Here is a 27378-nt window from a genome sequence, read left to right as displayed (position 1 = left end):
AAATGCATGCTTTTGTAAGCTGTTTATCATGTTCCTGTCATATTTACTTAGAAACGTAAAACACCTGAAGCAAAAAAACAAGAGCAGTTTTTGGACCATTTACATTATTTGTAACTATTGGCTGCCTAACAGAGCAATCTTACAGTTTTCTTCTGCTGATAGACAGGTGTCTACCATAATCATTTTTAAATGGGAATATGCTCCATTAGCAGCAGGTTAGCTCAGTCTCTGGAGAAGCAACTGTATTTTCTGCCCCAAATACAAATATTATGTTCTAATAACACAATTTCTATGTTATTAGGAACCACTGTATTTCTCAGTACTCTACTACAGGGGATGGAGAACCTGTGGCCTTCCAAATTTTGTATTATAATCCCCTTCATCCCTGACTATTGGCCATGCCGGTTTGGGCTGATTGGAGTTGGAGTCCAACAACATCTGGAAAGCCACAGGTTCCCCACCATGTACTATAGTCTCACACAAATACTCCTCAGCCTATTTACTTCTGCTAAAGCAAGGCTGTGCATGGGAAAAACAGCCATAATTGGGGAGGGGTAAAGTATGTTCATGCAACTACAACTGTCTTTCTATGCATTCACACTAAGAGCTCTTTTATTACAATAGTAAAACAAGAACCTCTTTAGTCTCCTCTCCAAACCAAGCTGAAATGCCTGTTCATTTCATGGGCAAAAAAGGAAGACAAAAATCATTTTTCTAACAAAAATCATCATATCAATGATATGTAACAATATAAGAGCCTTTACAGAAATTGGATGCTTGTTCTGTAGTCTTCAATAAGGCAATAATATTCTATGGGTCTGTGATACTGCAGAAGAAAGAAAAATCTTTCAAACTAAAGTGATACTCCCCTGTCCACTAAGCACCAGGAAACACTCCCTCCCCTTGCTCCCAGCTAGCTAAGGCTTGCTTACTGTTCAGTGCAATATTCCTTTGCTGAAGATACCTACCACATATATCTATCTTTAGACATGGGAGAGACACAACCACCAAAGAACCCTTAAGTATTTCTATGTAAACATTATATAAATCAGAAGGGAATGGCTTCTGTAATAGGTTCCTGAGCTCAGAACTTGTTGCTACAGTGATACCTGCTCATATAATCTCCAGAAGCCAAGCTAATAATCACCTTACTACAAAAAAAATGCTCACATTTCCTGCAAGTATCTTTAGAGAGTAGAGCATGTGCAACTCTGTCATCTTGTTGGGAAAAAGTCTGTCATCAGCACAACTGCTACCAGAGGATTGAAAGGTGAAGCAGAGCAAAGTAATTTGATGTCATAAGCACTGTCTATAAAAAGGGTGCTTTGTCAGACAAGACTATTGCAAAAAAATAAAATGCACACCTTGAGCAATCTTTCCCATCTATCTATAGACTACTTCATATATTACAAAGTAACAAGTCCAGGTCTACCGCAAAGGGTACTTGTGGCAGGCAGCAATAGCCAATCCTGACTCCAGTTGCATGCCTGGAACATTCACACGTCATATTTTTAGATAGAAAAATCAAACATTCTACATGTACATCTAAAAACAATGCATGAGGCAGACTTATATTTAATGTAAGATACTTTTACTGTTTTCAGCATGTAATATAACTGGATTCCCACCTAAAGCCTAGCGAATAAACCTGTTTCTTATACAGTGCCTTGCAAAAATAATAAGACCCCTGACCAATGTTTCTTACAAACATTTCCCAACCTAAAACCAATGTCACCTTACCATAATTGATTTTGAGTTTCAGTGTCCCAAACTAAAATATCATACAGAATGAAATTACAATGTACTATTTGTAATTCAGTAATATGAGAGCGTTGGTCAGTGGTCTGATTACTTTTGCAAGACACTGTATATCTCCATTAGTTAGAAAAACTTAGGGTGCAATCCACATATGTATGCCAGGCTGTGGGGAGTTGGATATGACAGACCTCCGACTGAGCCGTGGCAGAGCTGGAACCCTGCTGGCTCAGCCACGGGTTCACTGGGGAAGACCAGCCCAGTGGAAGGGGTGCCAGCATAAGGCCTGAAAAAGGGGCATTCTGGGGACGTGTCAGAGGAAGGACGGGGGGGGACTTATGCTACATCCAACTGCCATTCGGAGTGGTCCTGCAGGTCCTGATCTGGGCCAAAGTTACGCTGAGTAGAAGGTCGGTCTACGAAAATAATTATAATGGAAGTCTATGGAGAGTGTTTACTCCCTGGCAAGGGTATTCATGAGAGCCAGCTTGGACTTTCCATACCCTGCATGCAGCTCCCGGCTAAGCCCAGGTTCAGTCAGCCTGGAGACTCCCAAATAGCAATTGGATGCCATGGACTTACACGCCGGCTCCTCCCTTGCTGGCACCCCTTCTGCCAGCTTCCCTTGAGTTTGATTGCTCTGCCCAATGGCAACTCTAACTTTACAACAGAGAGGACAGCCATTCTAGATAGAGAGAAAAGAAGCTGGGTCATTCTGGGTGGGGCTGATGGAAATTGCAGCCCCCCAAAAAAATAATCTGGAGGGCACCAGGTTAGGGATGGATGGCACAGAGTGATGAACAACCCTAGTCCATTACAAGTAAGAAGCCAGGGATAAAGCCTTAAACTAATCCTTATGCAAGGATTTTTAAATAAAAATAAAGTTGTCAGGAACTGTATCGAAATGTATCTCTAGATACAGATATATGCATAGACCCCTATGCAATGATAGATTCGAACAAAAGTTAAAATGCAACATCCCAATAAAACATCCCCCCTTTAGGATGCACACCTTAACGTGGTGAGGGGGTCTGAGAGTGTTGAAGAAGCTGAGAGCAATGCCGTCAAGAGCTGCAGGGGAAAAATGATTAAATGTTTTTAGCCTGGTACCTAAGAACCAAAAAAGTTGGTACCAGGTGCATCTCATTAGGGAGGGAATTTCAGAGCTGGAAACCCACGTGAAATGACTGAAACCAGCAATGCTATAATCACTTCCAGGACACATCCACTAACAATTGACTGAGAAAAAAATAAGCCCACCTAATTCATTTAAGATGAAAGTTAAAGTAACCCACAACTATTTTTATTATGTTCTGGTGGCATGTGGTATATCCTCACAACTTAGACATTATCTTTTCATATACAAATGCCATGAAAATGTCTTTTTGTCTCATATTCCCCAAGATTACAACTAACAAGTAGCAGAGTTATGAAAACCAGTTCCATGTCCAGCCGATTTTGCATAATTGAAAGGTAGGCACAATATTAGGTGTTTGTCAAATATGCACAAGTGCAAAGTAAACTGTGGACCAAGCTGAACATAACAGTTAAATAGTTCATCAACCACTTCATTGATTTTATTCAAAGTTAAAAAGTGAAAGCCACATACCCACCCCAATTGGGACAATGGCACAAAAGGGGAGAGTTTAATGCTTTCCCGTGCCATTTTTTCACAAAAAAAACCCAGATACTATTTGCCCCTGAAACTAGCCCCCCTTCTAAAGAACTGGAGATACACGCCTCCCTATGTGACATACTCTCTTTCGAGAACTAAAAGTCCCAAAGTTGCTTAGATCTTGAAGACATTCCCTATGCCAAAGATGGAAAACCTGTGACCCTCCAGACATTGTTGGACTGCAACTCTGATCATTAGGCAAGGAACTGTAGCTCAGTGGCACAGCACCAGTACAGCCCATGTGGTAAGGTGGAGCCACCCTCCAAACACTGACGTTCCTGCAACTTATCTGAAGAACTAAGGGAACAATGTTTATAGGGCATTTGCCAGAGGACTCTAATTTTCAATCGTTTTTCTGCTGGTGCTGCTGTTTTAAATAGTCTTAGATTGTTTTTCCTGTTTTGTAGACTGCTTCGGATATTTTAATAGAAAATCAACACTAAAATATTTTAAATAAATAAATAAGAACATAAGAACATAAGAAGAGCCTGCTGGACCAGGCCAGTGGCCCATCTAGTCCAGCATCCTGTTCTCACAGTGGCCAACCAGGTGCCTGGGGGAAGCCCGCAAGCAGGACCCGAGTGCAAGAACACTCTCCCCTCCTGAGGCTTCCGGCAACTGGTTTTCAGAAGCATGCTGCCTCTGACTAGAGTGGCAGAGCACAGCCATCATGGCTAGTAGCCATTGATAGCCCTGTCCTCCATGAATTTGTCTAATCTTCTTTTAAAGCCGTCCAAGCTGGTGGCCATTACTGCATCTTTTGGGAGCAAATTCCATAGTTTAACTATACACTGAGTAAAGAAGTACTTCCTTTTGTCTGTCCTGAATCTTCCAACATTCAGCTTCTTTGAATGTCCACGACTTCTAGTATTATGAGAGAGGGAGAAGAACTTTTCTCTATCCACTTTCTCAATGCCATGCATAATTTTATACACTTCTATCATGTCTCCTCTGACCCGCCTTTTCTCTAAACTAAAAAGCCCCAAATGCTGCAACCTTTCCTCGTAAGGGAATCGCTCCATCCCCTTGATCATTCTGGTTGCCCTCTTCTGAACCTTTTCCAACTCTATAGTATCCTTTTTGAGATGAGGCGACCAGAACTGTACACAGTATTCCAAATGCGGCCGCACCATAGATTTATACAACGGCATTATGATATCGGCTGTTTTATTTTCAATACCTTTCCTAATTATCCCTAGCATGGAATTTGCCTTTTTCACAGCTGCCGCACACTGGGTCGACATTTTCATCGTGCTGTCCACTACAGCCCCGAGGTCTCTCTCCTGGTCGGTCACCGCCAGTTCAGACCCCATGAGCATATATGTGAAATTCAGATTTTTTGCTCCAATATGCATAATTTTACACTTGTTCATATTGAATTGCATATACCTACACGTGATACAGCCACATCTTGCTATGAATACAGATTGGGCAGCAAGAAGCAGAAGGAGTTTAAATTAAATGGAGCTAAAGGATATCGGCCAATCTTCCATTTTTTAAGAATAAAACCTAGCTTAGGCTGCAATCTGACACTTGTCTACTCAGAAGTAAGCTCCACTGGGTTTAATGGGACTTACTCCCAGGTGAGTGTGCACTGGATTGCAGCCTAAGTCAATGCACTAACTGAAGAACTAAGATGAACAAAAACTGCCAACTGAAAGTGGACATGCTCTCTTTTTCTATCTCACATAAACACTGGATGTTTCCTTTCATAATTCATAACATTGTAAAGGTTTGTACCAGCCCCCAAGAAATAATTCTTGGACACTGACTGAGAGAACCCCCGTTCCGCGCCCGGGACTTACCGGGAGAAGGGACATGTTTTGCGGCCGCAGCCAAGCCGCCATCTTGGTGAGGGGGCATGCACGCAGCACGCTGGCACACTGACGTAGCACGCAGCTAGGGGCGGGGCGGCAGATGGCCATTTAAGGCCGTACCGCGAGCCGCCCACCCTCACTTCAAATTTTTGGTGGCAATTTTAAACGGTCGGGAGGCCCTCCTGCATCGGCGGTGCGACGCGGCTCAGATCGCCCGCCGATGCACGCGGCTTCTCCAGGCCTACAGGCCAGGCCTTGGTGCGGGGCCGGCGGTGAGGAGCGGTCGGCACGGCTCAATCACAGAGCAGCGCGGCTGGGGCGCGGCGAAGAGCCCCTGGCTCCGGGCTGGGGCAGTGGTGAGCCTAGGCCTCCGGAGGCCCTCCAGCTACAGAGGAGCGGCCTGCAGGACCAGACCCGGTGGGGCAGCGGGGACAGCTCTAGGCCACCCAGCGGCTGAGGTGTGGTGGCAGCGGCCATCCAGTGGCCATCCAGCTGCGGAGGCGCGGCCTGCAGGAGACATCGGCAGGCCCGGTGGGGCAGCAGAGGGAGCCCTAGGCCATCCAGCGGCGGAGGTGTGGCGGCAGCGGCCATCCAGCGGCAGAGAGAGCCCTAGGTCTCGGGAAGCCCTCCAGCACAGCAAAGCTGCACGACGACGGCAGCACGGCCTAGCGGCAGCGGCGGAATTCAGGCGAGGTGGCCTTGTGGCTGCGTTCTTTTCTCTTTAAATTACTCTTTAAATTACTATCCAGGGGACCCCTGTGGGAAGGTTCTCAGTCCATAGCAAGGGAGTGGTTCCCAGACCCATCTTGCACACCACCCCATTGGTCGCTTAACAGTCCAGGGGCCAGGATTGTGGGGGTGCGATAAAGGGGCCCATGGGCAGGGGACTGATTTGAGTAGGGGACACGGTCCAGCTGGACGGTGAGGGTGCGGGGTCCCCCCTTAGGTATCCCCAGGCTGACCACCTCTCATTACTGCAGAAGGCATCGTCCCCCTACACGCTAGCTCAGGATGCCACCCAAAAAAGGTCAAGGTGGGCCAAAAGGGAAGGGAAGGGCCCCCAGGGCAGAGGGTAGATGCCTACCCCCTGCTGCGGAGGATGGGGGACAGGTGGCAGGCATACCATGGACCACTATACTGGCTAGGTTAGAAGCCCTGGAGAGGGGCCCTGCCCAGCCGGCAACAGGGAGAACAAGGGAACCACCCCCCAAGCAGCCCCGGGAGAAAGTGCAGCGTCCAGTTGGCGGGGCTAACGCTGTGGCTATTACTTCTACCTTAGCGCGACTGGACGCACTGGAGGCAGGGCCTAGTGGGGCCGCAGCAAGAGCGCCCGGAGCAGAAGCAGGAACAGCGTTGTCTTCACATGCAGCCCCAGGACCACAGCCCATGCATGGGCTTTCAGCGGACAACATAGGGGGTGAGTCTCCCTGGGCAGCACAACAACAGGGGCAGCCCCCATGGGGCTGGCCCCCGTGGGGGTTTCCATACTGGCCCTTTTCCCCACCAGCTGAAACCAAGCGGTATGGGCAAGCGGGGATCACCATGGGGGCGGGGCATGGCACACCACAACAGCCGCCTCCCCTAGGGGTGGCCTGTGAGCAGGTCTGGCAGGCCACTGCCGGAACAGGGATGGGAGTGGGGGCTCAGCCCTCCTGGTCGGTACCCCCCCCAGCAGAGGACACTGACCCTCTGGGCTCAGTGAGGGAAGGGGCTATACCTTTCGGGGAGACATCAGCCCCACTGGGCTTTCACCTGCTGCCCGCTACAAAAGAAAAAATTTGGAAAGGGGAGTACGTCGACTTATTCTCACTTCTGTACAGGGAACCAGTGAGGAGGGAGAAGGATAAGGGTGAAGAGGCAGAACCTGACAAGCCCAAGAGGCGGCGCATTGAACGCACTTGGGGTAATTGGTTGCCTGCATTTCTGACATACATGGGGGTGGTGATGCAGAAACAGCCACAGAGGGGCCCTATTCTGATTAAATACCTCGATATCGTATATCGGGGCTACTCCGAGTTCCAGGGGGCAGCATGGCTCGCCTATGACGAAGCGTTTCATATGAGGGCAGCCTTTGATACCTCCCTTCCCTGGGACAAAAAGGAAGCGGACCTGTGGCTACAGTTTATGTCTCACTCCAAGCCCATAGCCGGGGATAGAACAGACAGCGGCCACCTCCTGGCCCGCCAGGCAGCAGCAGCTCCTTCCCGCGGGCCTGCGGGGCAGGGGGTTCAACCCTGCCTGCTCTGCTGGGAGTTCAGCTCCCGAGGCCACTGTGGTCGTAACCCCTGCAGGTTCCGACACGAGTGTGCAATATGCGGGGGCCCGCATTCCTGCGCTGCCTGCCCCAGGGGCCGCCCCTTCAGAGGTAGGAACAGGGACTCACCTGGCGCAAGGAGACCGGGAGCTGCTAGCGCAGCTCAAGGAAAGGGGCCCCAGTCCAGTTAAACTCTCCGAACTCCAGCGCTTGCTCTGCTGTTACCCCCGAGTCCAAGATGCCCACTTTTTGCTACAGGGCTTTACAGAGGGTTTCCGGATTCCCTATTTGGGTCCCAGGCACCCCTTCATGTCCCGCAACCTAAAATCAGTGGTGGGCATGGAATCGGTCGTGGGGGAAAAAATTAGGAAGGAGGTCATGGCAGGCCGCGTGCTGGGCCCCTTTGCGGCACCACCCATCCCTTCACTCAGAGTTTCCCCGCTGGGCCTTGTTCCTAAGAAGGCACCAGGAGAATTTCGCCTTATACACCACCTGTCCTTTCCCCAGGGTGGGTCAGTAAATGACTTCGTCCCATCAGACCTCTGCTCTGTCCGCTACACGTCATTCGACTGCGCGGTTCGTATGGTTAGGGACTGCGGGATGGCCGCCCTCATGGGAAAGTGTGACATCAAATCAGCCTTCCGTCTCCTCCCTGTGCACCCATGGGATTTTGAGCTGTTAGGTTTTGCCTTCATGGGCAAATACTATGTGGATAGGGCATTGCCTATGGGCTGCTCCATCTCATGCTCGGTTTTTGAGCGCTTCAGTTCTTTCTTGGAGTGGGCAGTCAGGAGACGGGCAGGCTGGCAATCAGTGGTGCACTATCTGGATGACTTCCTGTTTGCGGGCCCTGCAGACTCGGGCGCCTGTCAGGCATTTATGGAGCAGTTCGCGGTGATGGCGGGGGAACTGGGTGTTCCCCTCGCGGCTGAGAAAACTGAGGGCCCGTCCACTACCCTCACTTTCCTAGGCATAGAGATCGATACAGTGGCCCAATGCTGCAGGCTCCCGCTGAATAAGCTGGTGGCCCTTAAGGGGAAAATCTCAGGGGTGGTTGGGGCGAAGGTGACATTGGCCACACTTCAACAGCTGGCAGGACATATGAACTTTGCATGCAGGGTGGTAGCACCCGGGCACGCATTCCTGCGCCGTGTGTACAATGCCATGGCGGGCCTATCACGCCCCCACCACCACACGCGTGTTACAGCCGCTCTCCGGGAGGACCTGGCAGTTTGGTCCACCTTCCTGCGGGAATTCAATGGGGTCTCCTTATGGAGAAGAAATCGCCTGCTGGAAGTGGAGCTACAGGTGAGCTCCGATGCCTCAGGTTCCTGCGGTTTTGGGGTCATTTTCCATGACTCATGGTGCCATGGCAGCTGGCCACAGAACTGGGCGCAGGCTGGCCTAACCAGAGACCTGACCCTTCTGGAGTTCTTCCCCATTGTCGTGGCCGTACACCTTTGGCCTGACAAACTGGGCAATTCCTCAGTCCACTTTTGGTGCGACAACCTCCCTACGGTGCATGTCATCAACACCCTGTCCTCTAGAAACCCCAATGTTATGCGTCTGGTTCGAGTGTTTGTGCTCCAATGTCTTCGCTATAATATACAGTTCCTTGCGCGCCATGTCCCGGGTATTGATAATAGCATTGCTGATACTCTATCACGGAACCAGATGGAGAGATTTCACCAGTTGGCACCGTGGGCAAGGGCTCAGCCGGACGTGGTACCCCCAGCGCTATGGGAGATTGGAGGACCGAATCAGAACGGGCCATAAGCCTTTCTGTGGCATCCAGCACATTGGCCAGCTACCAGGGGGCAGGTAGGGACCTGGCAACCTTCAGGGAGTCCAGAGGCTACACCCAGGAGTGGCCCATCCCCGTGGAGCATCTTATGGAGTTCTGCATGGAAGGGAAGCAGAGGGGGCTTTCAGTCAGGACCATCAGAGGTAAGCTCTCAGGTCTATCCTTCCTAGGGAAAGCACGGGGCTTTTAGGACTACTCCTGTGACTTTAGGGTCCGCCAGATGCTGGAAGGGTGGTCCCGTGAGCGCCCGCACACACCTGATGCACGCTCCCCCTTTTCCCCAGAGCTACTGTTGGGTCTGCGGGGACAGTGGAGGGTGCTATGTTCTTCCCATTTTGAGGCACTGCTATACCATGCTGCGGCCCTCACCTTGTTCTTCGGGGCCTTCCGAATAGGGGAGGTGGTGGCAGGTTCTAAGACAGATAGCTCCCTTCGGGCCCTCCTGGTTTCTGATCTCAGCTGGGAGGCAGAGGGGGTCTGCCTGCGACTCAGGCAGTCAAAGACGGACCAACACCAGAAGGTTCGCCTGATTGTGTTATCTCCATGCCAACAGGAGGAGCTCTGCCCGGTCAGGGCCCTCCGCATTTTTCTGGCAGCCCGCGGGCTGCAGCCAGGGTACCTGTTCAGGCACAGGGACCTCCAGCCCCTTACCAAGTACCAATTTTGGTCGGTGGCAAAGACAGCACTCCAGCAGCTAGGTGTGGATGCCCGCAAGTTCGGGACACACTCCTTCCGAATAGGGGCAGCCTCCACCGCTGCTCACCTGGGTTTTTCCAAAGGGCAGCTGCAGGCAGTGGGCAGGTGGTCCTCGGATGCATATAAGACGTATATTAGACCACTAACGGAGATGCATGAGGCCACCGGCTAATGGCAATGTTGTCGTTTTTGGCAGGCCGCTGGGAAAGATCGGAACAAGTGAGCATCCTCCTCTGCGGCCACAGCATGATTTTCTGGGCAGGCTGCAGGGCGGCGAAGTCCCACATTGGAACGCAGCTGGGACTCAGTCAGTGGGCCTCAGTGCGGTGGCTGGGACGACGGGGGATGCGTTGGGACGGCCTCCTGCCCACCTTGTTCCGGTTGGCTGTGGACTGGGCAGTGCCCCGGGAGCTGGTCATCCACCTGGGAGGTAACGATTTGGGTCTGTTGAAGGGCAAGGCCCTAATCGAACAGGCATGTAGTGACCTCCAGGCCATTGCGCTGCGCTGGCCGGGGGTGCACTTGGTATGGTCTGACATCCTGCCGCGCAGGATGTGGAATTGGGCTGATGACCCACGGGGAATGGACAGGACGCGGAAGAAGGTTAATAGACAGATGCAGAGGGCCATCAAGGGCCTAGGGGGTTCTGTCATACACCACCCAGAGATCAAGCAAGATAGGCTGGAGTTGTTTAGGCCAGATGGCGTGCACTTGACTGACGTGGGCAATGACATCTTCCTAATGGACCTGCAGGGGGGTGTGCACCGGATTCTTATCGGGTGTGGGGCAAGGGGAGACTAAGCAGAGGCTTGTCCCCCTTTTTTGGCAAGGAAGCGCGGGGGAAAGGTTAAAAGGGAAAGGGCAGCTAGGTGACACCTTTAGGCACCTTTGGGGGTGATTGGCGGTCCGGTGGCCTGCAGCTCTGGGCTATACGGCCCGGGGGAGCAGAACACGGGCCGCTTTTGGGGCCAACGTGCCTCATCTGTTCGGAGTTTCACGGCTCCGGGGGGAGGTGATGCGGGTTGGACCCCCTACACATCTTCAGGGTGTGGCCGGAGCTGGGGCCTGGCACAGGGCAGCCCCAGGCTCTGGCAAGGTTTGGTTGCCCTATAGCTGCAAGCAGGCTTTGCCTGGATCAGCCGAATTCCCCCGCACTGGATTGTCCCTCTGCAGGTTCATTGGTTATAATTGACTCTGTTTTTTAATAAAGTGGCCCATGATTTAACCCAAAGAATGGCGTCTGTGTTTATTTTGGCAATAGGCCTCAATACAGTAATTCTAGGCCAGCTCTGACAAGATTTTGTTTTTCCAGTGTGAGACAATTCCATAATTTCCCTATGCAATTGAATCAATTTCCCAGTAGTTTTCAGACAGGAAAGAGAAGACATGGCAGTGTCTTGCTTTGGTTGCAGGAGGCCTGACTCCATGACCCTATGATCTTGGGCAAGCCTATGTCTCCAGACTAGCCTACTATACCAGCTTGTTGTAGAGATACAGCTAAGAACTGTGGAATACATTATACACTGAAAAAAGTACATGTATTATTAGCTTAAAATCAACAATGCTACACTTTGTATTAAAGGTACAATCTTGATATGGTCAAACTGTGCATTTAGCCACCTGTAAACGATAGCAAAAATTCTGTTTGAAAACATTTGCAGCATTACTAATATGCAACTACCTCCAAATACAAAAGACACTTCAGAGACTGTCTAAAACTGGCATTCAACTCACAACAATGATCAACTTTGGGAAATCAGATGCTGAAGGTAAACCAGGGAGTACATAATAACAAAATACATAGACAGCACTTGGTTCTTTGTATGTTAAAAGAATTGCAAAAATAATTTAAAAAATAATAATGTACAAAAATAATTTCAATAATTCTAAATAGAACTAAGTTGTGTACACACGAACTCAGGATGATAAAGAACAGGATGGCATAATATGTCAATAATGATATTAATACCATTAACTTTTATTCAGCCAAATCAGCCACCAAGATTTCTTCTGTAAATTAGCAAAATTCTTATTAGAAAGTCAAGAGGGGAAAAAGGTCTGTTGCCTCCTACCTGATAGACTGTCATCCACGTCACCACTACTATTGCTGTGTGTGAGAGAAAGGTCTACTCCATCCCTCACTCTCCTTGCAACTGTGGTGGGCTGGGTGACCAGGGAGAAGCATTACCTGTTTGTTCCTGGGAGACTTTCAGCACCATGATTCTTATGTTATGAATGGTAAACCACAACAATGTATGCCAGACTATTTATCCAAAAAGGTGCCATGGTTTGATGATTAAAACAAACATTTTCACACTTGCCAGCTGTTCCAACAATTTGTCCTCAAGAGCAGCCAACAATGCAAAAGCTCCAATGACCAGATTTTTACATAAAGGATTTTTTAGCAAACAGCTCATAACATATCACTTGAATGTGCCAAATGTATTTTCTCAGGTGAAACAGACAAGAAATCCAAAAATGGAAGTTAGAAAACTAAATTCCTAAATCCATACTCAGCACCTTGTAATCAATGGGCAGCCAAAAACATTTCATCACTTACAGCGGCCTTCACCAACCAGGTGCACTCCAGCTCTGCTGACTGAAGGGAGTTATAATGCAAACCATCTGGAGGGCACTAGGTTAGCAAAGGTTGACCTATATTTGTCACATAACCCTTTTTTAAAATAGCCAACTGTCAAATGCAGTACAAACTAGATTCCCAAGCTTTTATTATTTGAGTAAGGGTTAGGGTAATGGTTATAATTTCAGTCACTACAGCTTCCCCAAGTACTGTAAAACTTTGTTTGATGATGCCAGAAAGGCATACATCCCTGCGGTCTCCCATACACTGTTCCAAAGCTCAAGAACCTGCCAGTAAATTAGACAGCCACTAACCATTTCCTATATTACATTAAAAAGTCACAGACTGTGTACTAGTAATCCTTAGAGGTTTACAAATACTAATTATTTCCACGTGATGTTTTAAATGTGGGAATATTTTTATTTATACAGAGCAACTGAACATATACAGTTTTTGTTTTTTAAACAGTTCTAAGCAGATCTTGGTTGTCAAGCATCTCAGAAAACTGGACAATGACAAACAAGCATTTTTGTATTGCCTTTAATGAAGACAGCAATTCAGCATAATTCAGGGTATCTAACTGTGACATATCTGAAATGACACATTAATTTCAACAGGACTGTACAAGGAATGTTTTCATCATTACATTATTTTTCTCCACAGTTTATATCATACTTCTTCCAATTAGTTAGTTTTCATTTTGAGCATATCTCTGAATTGCAATCAGTTACAATATTCTCTATCTTGCCCTCCAGGCTTTTCTATTTGGCCTGCAAGGCCATTTTGGGCAAGCCACAGCCACAGTCACTCAGCCTGCATCATATATGACATCAGATGTGGAGCAGGTAAGGGCAGGGCTTGGCCGAAAGGGGCTTTGCAGGTGCTTCTAATTGGCAGCTTCCACACTGTCCAACAATTAGCTGGTTGTCAGGAGTTCCTGAAGCTTTGTGCAAAGCAGGACTGCACTCCTGCACATCAGCTGATATGTGGAGAGGTCAATCCACCTTAATTTGGTGCACAAATGAGCTCTCTACAGGGAACTCTTCTGTGTCCCCGACCCTGCATAGTTTGGCTGTGTTTGAAGTCCTAAAGACTTTGGATCTTCAAAGCACCAAATCAGCTGATGTCCTTTGCGTCCCTGCCCATGTGTCAAATTTGGCCCACAAGGCAGATCCCAATAAGGATCTGGCCTGTGGAGTCAAAAAGGTTCCACACCCGTGCTCTAAAACGGGCATGATGTTAAAGCTAGGGATGTGGAGGGGAATTTTTTTCATTTCATTTAGCCATATGTGTTTTTTTTTAAAGTTTCGTTCCTTTCATTTCCCATTCATTTGAATTATATTTCATTTTAATTCATTATTAATTTGGTTTTCATTTTCAGATTGATTTCAGTGAAGACCCAGCCAGTGAGACAGAAAACTCAGTATCTAACAACCAGTTAGGGTTCCTAACGAAAAACCAAAACTAAAAAAATCCTGTTAGCCAGTTAGCCAAGGTCACAGAAATTCCCATGCAGCACAATCTGACCTGGGGACTTCAATTAGTGTAGAATGCCGCTGCACGATTGCCGACATGAGTGAGTCCCTATTAGCACATAATACCTCTGCTCTGAAATCTGCACTGGTTGCTGATTTGCTACCAGGCCAAGTTCAACGTGTGCTTTCCATGTTATGGGTTCCACATAGTACTTGTTCTGCTCTTGTAAGAAAACGATCCTTTAATATGGCAGTACCTACACTTTGGAACTCCCTGCCTATTTACATTAGGCAGGCGCTTCATTGAACTCATTTTGGCACCTGCTGAATACATTTTTGTTTAGGCAAGCCTATCCAGGCATGTAGAAGCTATTGTGTTTATTATCTGTTTTAACTCATTGTTGGTTTTATTATTTTGAATGTTTTTAAATACCTGTCTTTAACTTTATGCCAATAATTTTATTGTTTTAATTCCTTCTATAAACCACTGTGAGTTTTTGTTTTTTTTAACAGAAAAGCGGTAAATAAAATACATAAATAAATTTTGGAGTCACTGTGGCCCTTGGGTCTCTTTACTGTTTTCAGCACAAAGGAATCTGCCTCATACCGTTTGGTACCATCTAGCTCAGTACTGATGACATGGACTAGCGTTGGCTCTCCAGGATTCCAGGCAATAGTCTCTTCCAGAGATTGAATTTTGAACCTTTGCATGCAAAGCATATGCCCTCCCACTGAGCTATAGTCCTGTTTAAAAATGTATCTTTTAAAATTGTTCTTTTCAATTCACTAATGAATGCATAGCATTCTAGGGCAGATCTACACCATGCATTTAAAGCACATTCATCATACATTTGAAGCACATGAATCCCATCACGGAATCATGGGAACTGTAGTTTGTTAAGGGTGATGGGAACTATAATTATAAGGGGGAAACTACACTACCCAGGATTCTTTGGGGGAAGTCATGCACTTTAAATGCTGTTAGATGTGCTTTAAATGTATTATGTGGATCTGCATTACTTCATAAACATTGCCTGCATATAAATCATTTAAATTAAATTTTAAAATGGAAATAAGCTACGTTTACTGGGTGATCATGGGCTATGCACAATCTCTCAGCCTAATCTGCCCCTCAGGGTGAAAACAACAGAGGGGGACCATGACCACCCCAAGGAACAAGGGCACACTTAAAATGTAGAGGAAATAATATTTGATAAATAATAATCTACAACCATAGTGTGAAATCAGATGCATATCAAGACATTGTATGAAGAAATATTTATATAAGCAGGACTGTCAAAGATGTTTATTATTTACACAGCCTATGAAGATATTAATAGTGCAATTCTGTGCATGTTTACTCAGAAGCAAGTCCCAGTGTATTCAATGGAGCTCACTCAGGGAAGCATTCACAAGACTTCAATTCAGTGACAAGAAACTTCACACACAAAATCCAAAATTCTGAATCATGCCACTGTAAGCTGTTTTATAACTGTTTTATACTTGTTTTATTGTTTGTTGTTGTTATGTGCCTTCAAGTCGATCATGACTTATGGCGACCGTATAAATCAGTAACCTCCAACAGCATCTGTCGTGAACCACCCTGTTCAGATCTTGTAAGTCCAGGTCTCTGGCTTCCTTTAAGGAATCAATCCATCTCTTGTTTGGCCTTCCTCTTTTTCTACTCCCTGCTGTTTTTCCAAGTATTATTGTCTTTTCTAGTGAATCATGTCTTTTCATTATGTTTCCAAAGTATGATAACCACAGTTTCATCATTTTAGCTTCTAGTGATAGTTCTGGTTTAATTTGTTCTAAAACCCAATTATTTGTCTTTTTCGCAGTCCATGGTATTCACAAAGCTCTCCTCCAACACCACATTTCAAATCAGTTGATTTTTCTCTTATCTGCTTTTTTCACTGTCCAACTTTCTCATCAATACATAGAGATCGGGAATACCATCTGAATGATCCTGACTTTAGTGTTCAGTGATACATCTTTGCATTTGAGGACTTTTTCTAGTTCTCTCATAGCTGCCCTCCCCAGTCCTAGCCTTCTTCTGATTTCTTGACTATGGTCTCCATTTTGGTTGATGACTGTGCTGAGGTATTGATAATCATTGACAAGTTCAATGTCCTCGTTGTCAACTTTAAAGTTACATAAATCTTCTGTTGTCATTACTTTAATCTTCTTGACGTTCAGCTGTAGTCCTGCTTTTGTGCTTTCCTCTTTAACTTTCATCAACATTCGTTTCAGATCATTACTGGTTTCTGCTAGTAGTATGGTATCGTCTGCATATCTTAATTTATTAATATTTCTCCCTCCAATTTTCATACCTCCTTCATCTTGGTCCAATCCCGCTTTCCGTATGATATATTCTGTGTATAGATTAAACAAGTAGGATAATAAAATACACCCTTGACTCACACTCTTTCCAATGGGGAACCAATCATTCTCCATATTCTGTCCTTAGAGTAGCCTCTTGTCCAGAATATAGGTTGTGCATCAGGACAATCAGATGCTGTGGCACCCCCATTTCTTTTAAAGCATTCCATAGCTTTTCATGATCTACGCAGTCAAAGGCTTCGCTGTTATCTTTAAAGCACAGGGTGATTTCCTTCTGAAATTCCTTGGTCCGTTCCATTATCCAACATATGTTTGCGATATGATCTCTGGTACCTCGTACCTTTCCGAATCCAGCTTGGACATCTGGCATTTCTCACTCCGTATATGGTAAGAGCCTTTGTTGTAGAATCCTGAGCATTCTTGCACTTTACTTGCATGGGATATTAAGGCAATAGTTTGATAATTACTGCATTCCCTGGGATGTCTTTTCTTTGGAATTGGGATGTATACTGAACGCTTCCAGTCTGTGGGCCATTGTTTGGTTTTCCATATTTGTTGACACATTTTTATCAAAATTTGGATAGATTCAGTCTCAGTAGCTTGTAGCAACTCTATTGGTATGCCATCTGTTCCTGGTGATTTGTTTCTTCCCACTATTTTAAGAGCAGCTTTCACCTCACACTCTAAAATTTCTGGTTCTTCATCATACGGTTCCTCCATGAATGAATTTGTCATCCTTGTATCTCTTTTATAGAGTTCTTCAGTGTATTGCTTCCATCTTCCTTTTATTTCATCTCAGTCAGTCAGTGGGTTCCCCTGCTGATTATTCAACATCCCTACTCTTGGTTTAAATTTTCCTTTCATTTCTCTAATATTTTGTATAGGCCTCTTCTTCCCTTTTTGTTGTCCTCTTCTAATTCTATACAATAACTATTGTAATAGTTCTCTTTGTCCCTACGTACTAGTCGTATTGTTGCACTTTGGGTTCTGACTGTGTTTCTATCTCCTTTTGCTTTTGCTTTCCTTCTTTCTTTAACCATTTTAAGAGTTTCTTCAGTCAACCATTGAGGTCTTTCTCTCTTTTTAACTAGAGGTATTGTCTTTTTGCATACTTCCCTGATAATGTCCTGATAATAGTCCTTCTGGTTCTCTGTCAACTAAGTTTAAAGCCTCAAATCTGTTCCTTATTTGATCTTTATATTCTTCTGGGATGTTATTTAAATTGTATTTTGGCATTATGATTGCTTTGTTGTTCTTTAGCTTTACTCTGATTTTCGATATGACCAGTTCATGATCTGTACTGCAGTCTGCTCCTGGTCTTGTTTTGCAGAAAGTATGGAACTTCTCCATCTTCTGCTACCAATGATATAATCAATTTGATTCCTATATTGACCATTTGGTGATGTCCACATGTACAGTTGTCTTTTTGGTTGCTCAAAAAATGTGTTTGCAAGAAACAAATTATTGGCTTCACAGAATTCAATAAGTCTTTCTCCTGCTTCATTTCTATATCTTAAGCACCATCTTCCCACAATTCCAAGTTCTTCTCTGTTCCCTACTTTTGCATTTCAGTCTCCCATGATTATCAGCGCATCTTATTTTGGTGTGTGATCAATTTCTTCCTGTACTTCTGCGTAAAATCTCTCCAATTCCTCTTCTGAATTTGCCATTGGAGCGTAGACTTGGATGATTGTTAGGTTAGGTTTCCTGTTAAATCTCATTGATATAACTAGCTCAGACCTTGCGTTACAGTTGCTAATTGCTTTTGCTGCATCATTTCTCACTATTAAAGCAACCCCGTTTCTTCTTAATTTCTCATTTTCTGCATAAAATAGTTTGTACTTGCCTGATTGAAAATGTCCCATTCCCGTCCATTTTATTTCACTCACGCCAAGTACTGTAATGTTGATACATTCCATTTCTTGCTTGATAATTGCTAACTTTCCCTGGTTCATGCTTCTCACATTCCATGTTCCTATTGTGTGCATCGTACAACTCTGGCCTCTCCTTTCGCATCTGTGTGCATCAGCCTCTGGGCTTCCTTTTGGCTTTGACCCAGCTGCGTCATTAGTCACAGCAGTACTTTTGTTCCTTCCCAGTAGCTTGGTGAGTGCCTTCTAACTTGGGGGTCTCATCTTCCATCACTATCTTGTGTTGCATTTTGGATACTCTCTTCACAGGGTTTTCGTGGTAAGAGGTATATTCAGAGGTGGTTTACCATTGCCTTCCTCTGAGTTTGGATGCATCTTAGTCTGGTGTCTCAGCTTTGACTATTCTGCCTTGGGTGCCCCTGCTAGGAGTCTAGCCTCTTGGTCTAGACTCCAGCCTGACGGCATTGCTCTCAACTTCTTCAGCACTTTCAAACCCCCTCACCACATTAAGGTGTGCATCCTAGAGGGGGACTTCTGCTGTCTTCCTCCTTTTTTCCTTGACAGAATTGTTTGCCATTGTGCCTTTAGAATTTCCTTTTAGATACCCCAACCCATGTTGGACTCCTTTTCTTATTAGGGTCACTTGGCGTGGAACTTTACTTACCGTAGTTCTGAGTTTATTAAAATCGGCTTTCCTGAAGTCCACGGTATGCGTGTGGCAACTCTCAGCTTTTGCTTCCTTTAAAATCAAGAACTCATGTATAACGCGGTCACTTTCCCCCAGAGTTCCCATAACTACCACTTTATCCCCCAAGTCATCTCTATTGGTTAGAATCAAGTCAAGGACAGCCGATCCTCTAGGCGCTTCCTCCACTTTCCATAAGAGAAAGTCATCTCCAACACAAGTCAATAATTTCTTGGAGGGGCCATGTTTGGCAGAATTTGTCTCCCAACAGATATTGGGGTATAGCAATATTCATAAAAGAAAATACATTTATTTATTTTCACCATTTGTATGCCTTCCCTTAACAAAGTTAACGATTGTAATGTAAACATAAAATCAAAACTAAATACATCTGTAAATACAGAGCACACAATACCCCAAGATTAAAAATACAGATTTAAAAATTGAGGGGTCCAGAAGGAGTTTAGGAGGCCTAGGTAAACAGAAGGTGCTGACACTGGAAGAACCACAGTGATGGCACTAGGCAAGCCTCCCTAAGAAGCCTCTTCCATAATCAGAATGCTACTATCAACATTCAGTCAGATGCCACTGATCTTAAGGTAGCCATACGGGAACGAAATTCAAAAGAGAGGCTTCAGTGTGAAACTGATGAAGTACACTTAATCAAAAAATTCAATTCTATTCCTTTGGGACTGAATAGATCCAATGCTTCCCTTTCTACTACAGATGTTAATTAAGTCAGCATAACCAAATCAATTTATTTTATCACCTATCACTGCCACTGTAAAGATTCACTCTGCTTATTTTTGCATATAAAAATAAGCTCTAGCTCTAATTGAATTATCACTATTTGTATTTCTTACATTTCATTTCAGATTGAACCCACTGCTTTCAACTCCCCACCTTACAATCACACGTACACGCACGTATGCACATACAAGCATGCACGCACGTGCACATATATGTATACACACACACACACCCTGCAATTGAGGTAAACACTTCAAACATCCAATGAAACGGTCTCTAGTCCACCAGAACTTATGCCTTTTTTTTTAAGGCTTTTAGGCGTCACAAGATTTTCTGTTTTTGCTGCAACAGACTAACAGGCTATTCCTCTGGAAACTGAACATCAACACAGTCATATGGTTCTGTAAACACATTGATTATAGTTATTACCTTGGAATACCCACAGTGAACTATAAACAGGAAGCAGAAATTAACCAAATAATGTAAGATCAGTGTAGCTGGGCTGGAGCTGAAGCATTCTGAAAAAGGAAGATCTGCTCATATCAATTTTAAGTGAATTAAACCTTTTTGACCAGGGCAAAATTAATGTGTCTACCTCTCTCAATCAAGTTAACTATCAGACTTACTGTCTCTGGCTTTTGTTAATTTTTGGTTGAGGGAGCATGCAATCTGTTCATTATTTGCTAATTAAGTAATTAGGACATTTGTTCTATTGATGCTACAAGGATGAATTTACATGTCATTTTTTAAGCATTTAAGACAATTTGACTTGATGTTAGAGGCTTCCTCTAGCACTTAATAACTCACCCAAATTTCTTAAAATAATTGATAAAAATAATTGATTGCAACTTTTTTCTGTTACAATAGACCAATTAAGTAAGTCAAAATATCCCTTTTATTGTGGTTTTTTATATTTTAAAAACGACAGGAGTGGGGGTAAATAGCAACCCAATATTTTTTAGCAACAAACCTTGACAGGAAGAAAGCATTACTCTGCAGTGTCAAAGCAAAGGGATCTGACTTTTTCAGTAATCAAACATTATTTTGCATAAATAATATGCAGAGAATATGGGATAAAATTCTGAATGTGGGATAAGAAACTATTGTTGGAAGTAATAAGAATTACCATATTGTATTCAAGTTATCCAAAGCATCAACATGCTAGATTTTCTTATAAACAAGAGAAAAAAGAAGCAAATAAGCAGGATATTACCATTATTTTCAGTCTCCCCATTTCCCCCTTTAACAGCAGGAAAAGTTAAAAAGAAGCTTGCTACTGGGAGCTGCTGTCATAGAGATGCATATTTCTTTCTGCCCTTTTCGCAACATACAAAATGTGTAACATATCAAGAAAGCTGGTTTTGAAACAGAGAAATGTGATGTCGGAAACAAACCTTAGTTAGAAGTTTCAATAAGATAGAATGTATGAATCAAAAAAAGGAACACTATTTGTGTAATCTGTCGCTGACCAGCATAATGCATTATATATTTTATCTTGTACTGAGGTATTAACTTTATTTTAATGTTGCATTTCAATTGTTAGCCACCCTGAACTCCTATGAGAGAAAGGGTGGGTAGCATCATAGAATAGCAGAGTTGGCCATCAGGTCCAACCCCCTGCTCAATGCAGGAATCCAAATCAAAGCATTCCCGACACATGGCTCTCCAGCTGCCTCTTAAATGCCTCCAGTGTCGGAGACCCCACCACCTCCCTAGGTAATTGGTTCCATTGTCGTATGGCTCTAACAGTTAGGAAGTTTTTCCTGATGTCCAGTCGAAATCTGGGTTTCTACAACTTGAGCCCATTATTCCATGTCCTGCACTCTGAGACAATTGAGAAGAGATCCCGGCCCTCCTCTGTGTGACAACCTTTCATGTAATTCAAGAGTGCTATCATGTCTCCCCTCACTCTTCTCTTTTCCAGGCTAAACAAGCCCAGTTCTTTCATTTCTCCTCATAGGGCTTTATTTCCAGTCCCCTGATCATCCTTGTTGCCCTCCTCTGAATCCATTTCAGTTTGTCTGCATCCTTCTTGAAGTGCAGAGATCAGAACTGGATGCAGTATTCAAGATGAGGCCTAACCAGACCTGAATAAAGGGGAACTAATACTTCACGCGATTTGGAAACTATAATTCTGCTAATGCACCCTAATACAGCATTTGCCTTTTTTGCAGCCACATCGCACTGTTGGCTCATATTCAGCTTGTGATCAACGACAATTCCAAGATCCTTCTCACATGTCGTATTGCTGAGCCAAGTATCCCCCAACTTATAACTGGGCATTTGGTTTCTTTTTCCTACGTGTAGAACTTTGCATTTATTTCTGTTGAATTTCATTCTGTTGTTTTCAGCTCAATGCTCCAGCCTATCAAGGTCCCTTTGAATTTTGTTTCTGTCTTCCATGATATTAGCTATGCCCCCCAATTTTGTATCATCTACAAATTTGATAAGCATGCTCTATACCTCCTCATTCAAGTTAATAAAAATGTTGAAGAGCGCTGGACCCAGGACTGAGCCCTGTGGCATCCCACTCGTTACTTCTGCCCAGTTTGATAAGGAACCATTGATAAGCACTCTTTGGGTACGATTCTGGAGCCAACTGTGGATCCACCTGATAGTTGTTCCATCCAGCCCACATTTAGCTAGCTTGCTAATCAGAATATCATGGGGCACTTTGTTAACAGCTTTGCTGAAGTCAAGATATATTATGTCCATAGCATTCCCACAGTCTACAAGGGAGGTTACCAGATCAAAAAACAAGATAAGATTAGTTTGGCAGGATTTGTTCTTCATATATCCATGTTGGCTCCTAGTAATCACTGCATTGTTTTCAAGATGCTTACAGATTGACTGCTTTATAATCTGCTTCAGAGTTTTCCCAGGGATTGATGTTAGGCTGACTGGTCTGTAGTTCCCCGGTTCCTCCTTTTTGAAGATAGGGGAAACATTAGCTCTCCTCCAGTCATCTGGCACTTCACCATTCCTCCATGATTTCACAAAGATAATAGACAGTGGTTCTGAGAGTTCTTCAGCCAGTTCCTTCAATACTCTAGGATGCAGTTTATTGGGCCCTGCTAATTTGAACTCGTTCAAAGTGATTAGGTATTCCTTGGCCGTTTGTCTATCAATCTCAGGCTCCAATCCTGCCCCTTCTACTTCATGTTTCCTGGGAGGGTCATAGACCCTTTTTTGGGAGAAGACTGAGCCAAAGTAGGAATTGAGCGCTTTCTTTGTCAACTGTTATCATTTTGCCATCCTCATTGAGTAGCTGTACCACCATTTCTTTTCTCTGACTTTTACTATGGATGTACGTGAATAAAGCTTTTTTGTTGCTTTTGGCATCTCTTGGTAACCTCAGCTCATTCTCAGCTTTAGCCTTCCTGATGCCAGCCTTGCAATTCCATGCTACCTTTCTGTACTCTTCCTTTGCGGTTTGGCCTTACTTCCACTTTCTGTGTGTGTCCTTTTTTGTTTTCAGGTCATCTCTGCAATTCCATGATACCTGCCTAGATATAAGAAATCATCACTATCATCTGAAACTTGGTTGAAATGCAACATCAAATCATGGGCTGATGCCTTGTAAATAAGACTGTAATGCACTTTGGGCTTTTGTGCTCTCTCCTACACTGTGATTTCCATCCTCTTTGGTTTGTGAAAAACCAGTTTATCTTTTACCATGGTTTGTTGGACGAGATATAAACAAAAAAGTTTTCACCTTCCATCTAAAAACAGCCCAATGTGGGGGACAATCAGATGTCATTTGGGAGGGAGTTCCATAATCTGGGGCTGTCACCAAAAATGTCTTGCCCTCTCTCAGATCATCACTCTAGAGCTTGGAATTAACTCTGTGGAATGACACTTAATTGGCATGACAGGATGTCCTAGGAAACTCACCACCTATGCCTTTTACTATGTACCATTGATGACTAGCCTGGACTTTACTGAAAAGCCCTGTTTAGATTCAGGGTGAGGTTTGTTGGTACCTGTTTCCCATAACTGGGTCACATTGCATTTCCATTTTTGTTCAGGTTTTCTGGACATATCCAGAAGGCTGATCCATGCCACTCTTTTTCAGATGCTTTACCCCTGTGAATGGTCATAAGAGCTGACCTCTATTTCTTTTAATCTTAGTTAGATCCCTTCCTTGTCTGCTTCCTCCTGTGCTCCTTGCCACTGAACTGTTTGTTCTTTTGCTTCAGGAACAGTCAGGTCTCAACTCTCAACAGTATCATTCTGAGAAAATATGGGTATGTTTAACATAATTGAAAGGGTTATACAGTATAAATATAAGGAGACTAATTACAGAGAAGGAGGCATTTTTGCTAGCCTCTCTGAAATTCTGGAGAATGATTTGGATCTTTAACTGTCTCCATTTCTGTATTGGAACACCAAGTTCTCACAGAATCAATACGAAGTCACAACATCACCACTGGATAATATTTATACTCCATGGTTTTTCATTACATATTTCCCAAATATTAATATCCCAGTTTGGGTAATTTTAGAGATGGCTTATTTAGCACCCCTCTTTGAATGGTTAGTGTTGGGTTCTGCATAAAAAGAAAGGACTGACACCACTTTCAGTTTTGGCAACTAAGAGTGTAATGGTGTAAAGTGGCTCATCAGTTATAATTTGATCCATATGCTAAATTAACTTTATGAGGTAATCCAGATTTGAAAACAGTGGCAGCCTTTTTTGTGGAAGAAATGGGTTGAATGTGGAATATACACATTAAATCAGATGATAGGTTCAGATGGATCATTTTTGTCATTTCCTATTTTACAGCTTAAATATCAGTTACCAATGACTGCAGAATTGCAATATCTTCAGTTACAACATTTCCTAATATCTATTTATGGTCCATCTGATCTTCTGCATCTCCTAAATAGTTGGAGATATTTACTAGATCCCTACAGAAAGCTGATATTCGTATTAATTTTGTATTGGCAAAATCCTTGATATTTACAGATGTTTATGCACTTTTAAATAATATTCCTGCAGTATGGGGATTAACCACAGGAAACAAAAGTGCATTTTGTGAGCCCTTATGGTAGCTAAGAAACTTATACTTCAAACCTGGAAGGATAAATACCCACCATCAATTACGCAATGGACTGAGGAACTTACTGCCCTGGCTATATTTGAACACTTAGAGCATTTATTTAGAATAAATTTAGGACAGCCTAGTGTGGGAGCCCATTCCACAAACCAGGAAGAGCCCCAGCCGATGAAGCATCCCTGTCCCAGGGACATAGCGTCAAGATAAGTTTAGTAGTAGAGCAAAGAAAGGGTAAGAAACACCCATTTATTTAATTAAAGCAACAATTCAGACTAATAAGGGCATAGTAAGGGCACTGTGTGCTAGGAACCAGATCCTATAATAACTTGAGCTAAATTGTAGGGCAAGGAAGCCTGTGGAAAACCTAGGCCACATTCACATCATACTATTATTCACTTTAAATAGTTATGACTTCTCAGAGTGGTTTAACAATCAATCCCTCTTTCCAGGAAACTCTGGGAATTGCAGGTCTGTGAGGGGAAGAGAGCACCCTTCACAAACGACACTTCCCAGAATTCTTTGGGGGAAGCCATTACTGTTTAAAGTGGAATAACAGTGGAATACATGTATGGTGTGAATGTGGCCCTAGTTTGCAGCCCTACCCCAGCAGAGAAGCTTGACCAAACTCCAATTTGGGAGACGAGATAAAAAGGAAACCCCCCACAAACATATATAGCCCCACAAAATATAGATGAAGCTAGTGAAAGAGTTAGCCTAGATTATAAAGAGGTAGTCTTAGCCTTTAAAAGCAAGCCCAGTGTAGACTAAAAAGGTTAGGCAGTTGTCATAGGTGAAAAAAGACTGAGCTAAAAATTTATCTTTCACATCAGCCAAAATTTAAAACCAGCCAAAAACAAGTCCATCTCATCAAGCTTGATCCTTGGATTGTGGGGTATCTGGTTTGCCTTCTGAGGAGTCCATATCTGGTACCAGGTCAGGGCTAGGCATGACAGTCAAAGCCAGAACCTATAACAGATATTTTATTTCATAATAATTGTACCATTTCACAGCTGCTGTAACAAAGCCCCTCTACCTCATTATTTTGTGCTTTGTTTAAAGTTTAAAGCAAGAAACTTTTTCTGAAGCTTCTTTCTATGACACCTTTGGACATAAGAGTCAGTGTGTGGTGTAGTGAATAGAGTGTTGGACTAGGATCTGGGAGACCAGGGTTCAGATCCCCACTCAGCCTTGAAGATCACTGGGTGACCTTGGGCCATTCACTATTGCTCAACCTAATCTATCTCATAGGGTTGTGATGAGAATAAATAAGAAGGGGGTGAACCATGCATTCCACTTTCAGCTCCTTGGAGCAAAGGTGGGATATAAATGCAGTAATAACCAAATAAATAAAAATTATTAGATACACCTTTGCAATACCCCCAAGATAAGCACAAACAAGCCTGAAAGGCTGTCAGTCAATTTACAGTTTTGGTGGTACATATTTGAAGATAATAAGAAGAACAAAACTAAGTTTAATCTGCTATTTCAGATGGGAAATGATTACTTTTATATTTGGAGGAAAATTATTTTGTTCTCCCTCAAACAGCATGGAAGTCTCTTGATTTAGATTAAGTATATACTTAAGCAAGATTTTTGTACTTTACTGACCTCTTCAGTATATTTAATTGTTGGAGAAAAGAAACGCTTCCAGTGTGGCAGATAGGATTTGAATGTCTGACATGACAATTTGATATGTTCATCAATATTTTATTGAACTCATTTACAAGTAGAATTGCAGATGTCACACAGTGGGGATTAAAGGAAAAATGATTAGAAGGGCTGGAGTGAGACAATGGCCTTCCTACTGCACTGTTTAGTAGATAACATAGCTCAGAAACATAGATTAAGAACACAGTTACCTGACAACAGGTCAGAGGAAGGCTAACCAGGCTGGATATCAGAAAATCTCAGAATTTTAACTACACACAATATACATACTATGTAACTGATCATACTGAACACCATTACCAAACATCCCCAAACACATCAGACAGTTCCTTTGAGGTTATCACAGTCCACATATATACCATACATAGTAAGCAAAGTAAGACCATCTCTGCAAAACATCAGTTTTGTAAATATCAACATTTATTTGAGAGTTCATAATAGAATGTCAGTAGTTTGTTTATGGAATATTGCTGGTCTGAGAAGCATTTTAAACAAAAATTGGTAAATTATTCTTTTTAAAATATCTGGCATACTCCTCTAAAAAATTAAGCAATTTTGAAACAGCAATCTACAAAAAATACCACAATCATTTAATAAGACTTGGATGGGAAAGCTACCGAGTCGTTAAACAAAGAGCACAGTAGGCTATGACCCACAAGAGGATGGAAAGAGCCTTGTGAGGCTACTAGCACAGATGTCAGGCTCATTAACAGTAAGAAAAGGTCCAAGAGGTTGAAAGTCACCCAAATCTGGAAGGTCCTTTTCTTCTTACCAGGCTTACTTAAAAATGGAAATGGACTGCCTTCAAGTCGATTCTGACTTATGGTGACCCTACGAATAGGGTTTTCATGGTAAGCGGTATTCAGAGGGGGTTGACCATTGCCTCCCTCTGAGGCTGAGAGGCAGTGACTGGCCCAAGGTCACCCAGGGAGCTTCGTGGCTGT

The 27378-nt window shown here is 43.9% G+C and overlaps 1 protein-coding gene across 8 annotated transcripts in view; it reads right to left on the bottom strand.

Moving 5' to 3' along the window:
• SGIP1 (SH3GL interacting endocytic adaptor 1) overlaps nucleotides 1-27378 on the bottom strand; it is a 245368-nt gene that overhangs the window by 133592 nt on the left and 84398 nt on the right. The window contains exon 1 of one of the 8 annotated variants that reach the window (XM_061633362.1): nucleotides 2768-2828. The exons of the other annotated variants lie outside the window; for them this stretch is intronic. The gene's annotated coding sequence lies outside the window, so the exon portion shown is untranslated. Of the gene's footprint in view, nucleotides 1-2767; nucleotides 2829-27378 lie in introns of those variants that run through there. 8 annotated transcript variants of the gene reach the window in all.

The sequence above is a fragment of the Rhineura floridana genome, chromosome 6, assembly GCF_030035675.1.
Source record: "Rhineura floridana isolate rRhiFlo1 chromosome 6, rRhiFlo1.hap2, whole genome shotgun sequence".
NCBI lineage: Eukaryota > Metazoa > Chordata > Lepidosauria > Squamata > Rhineuridae > Rhineura > Rhineura floridana.
This window is presented reverse-complemented; position numbering and strand designations above follow the sequence as displayed.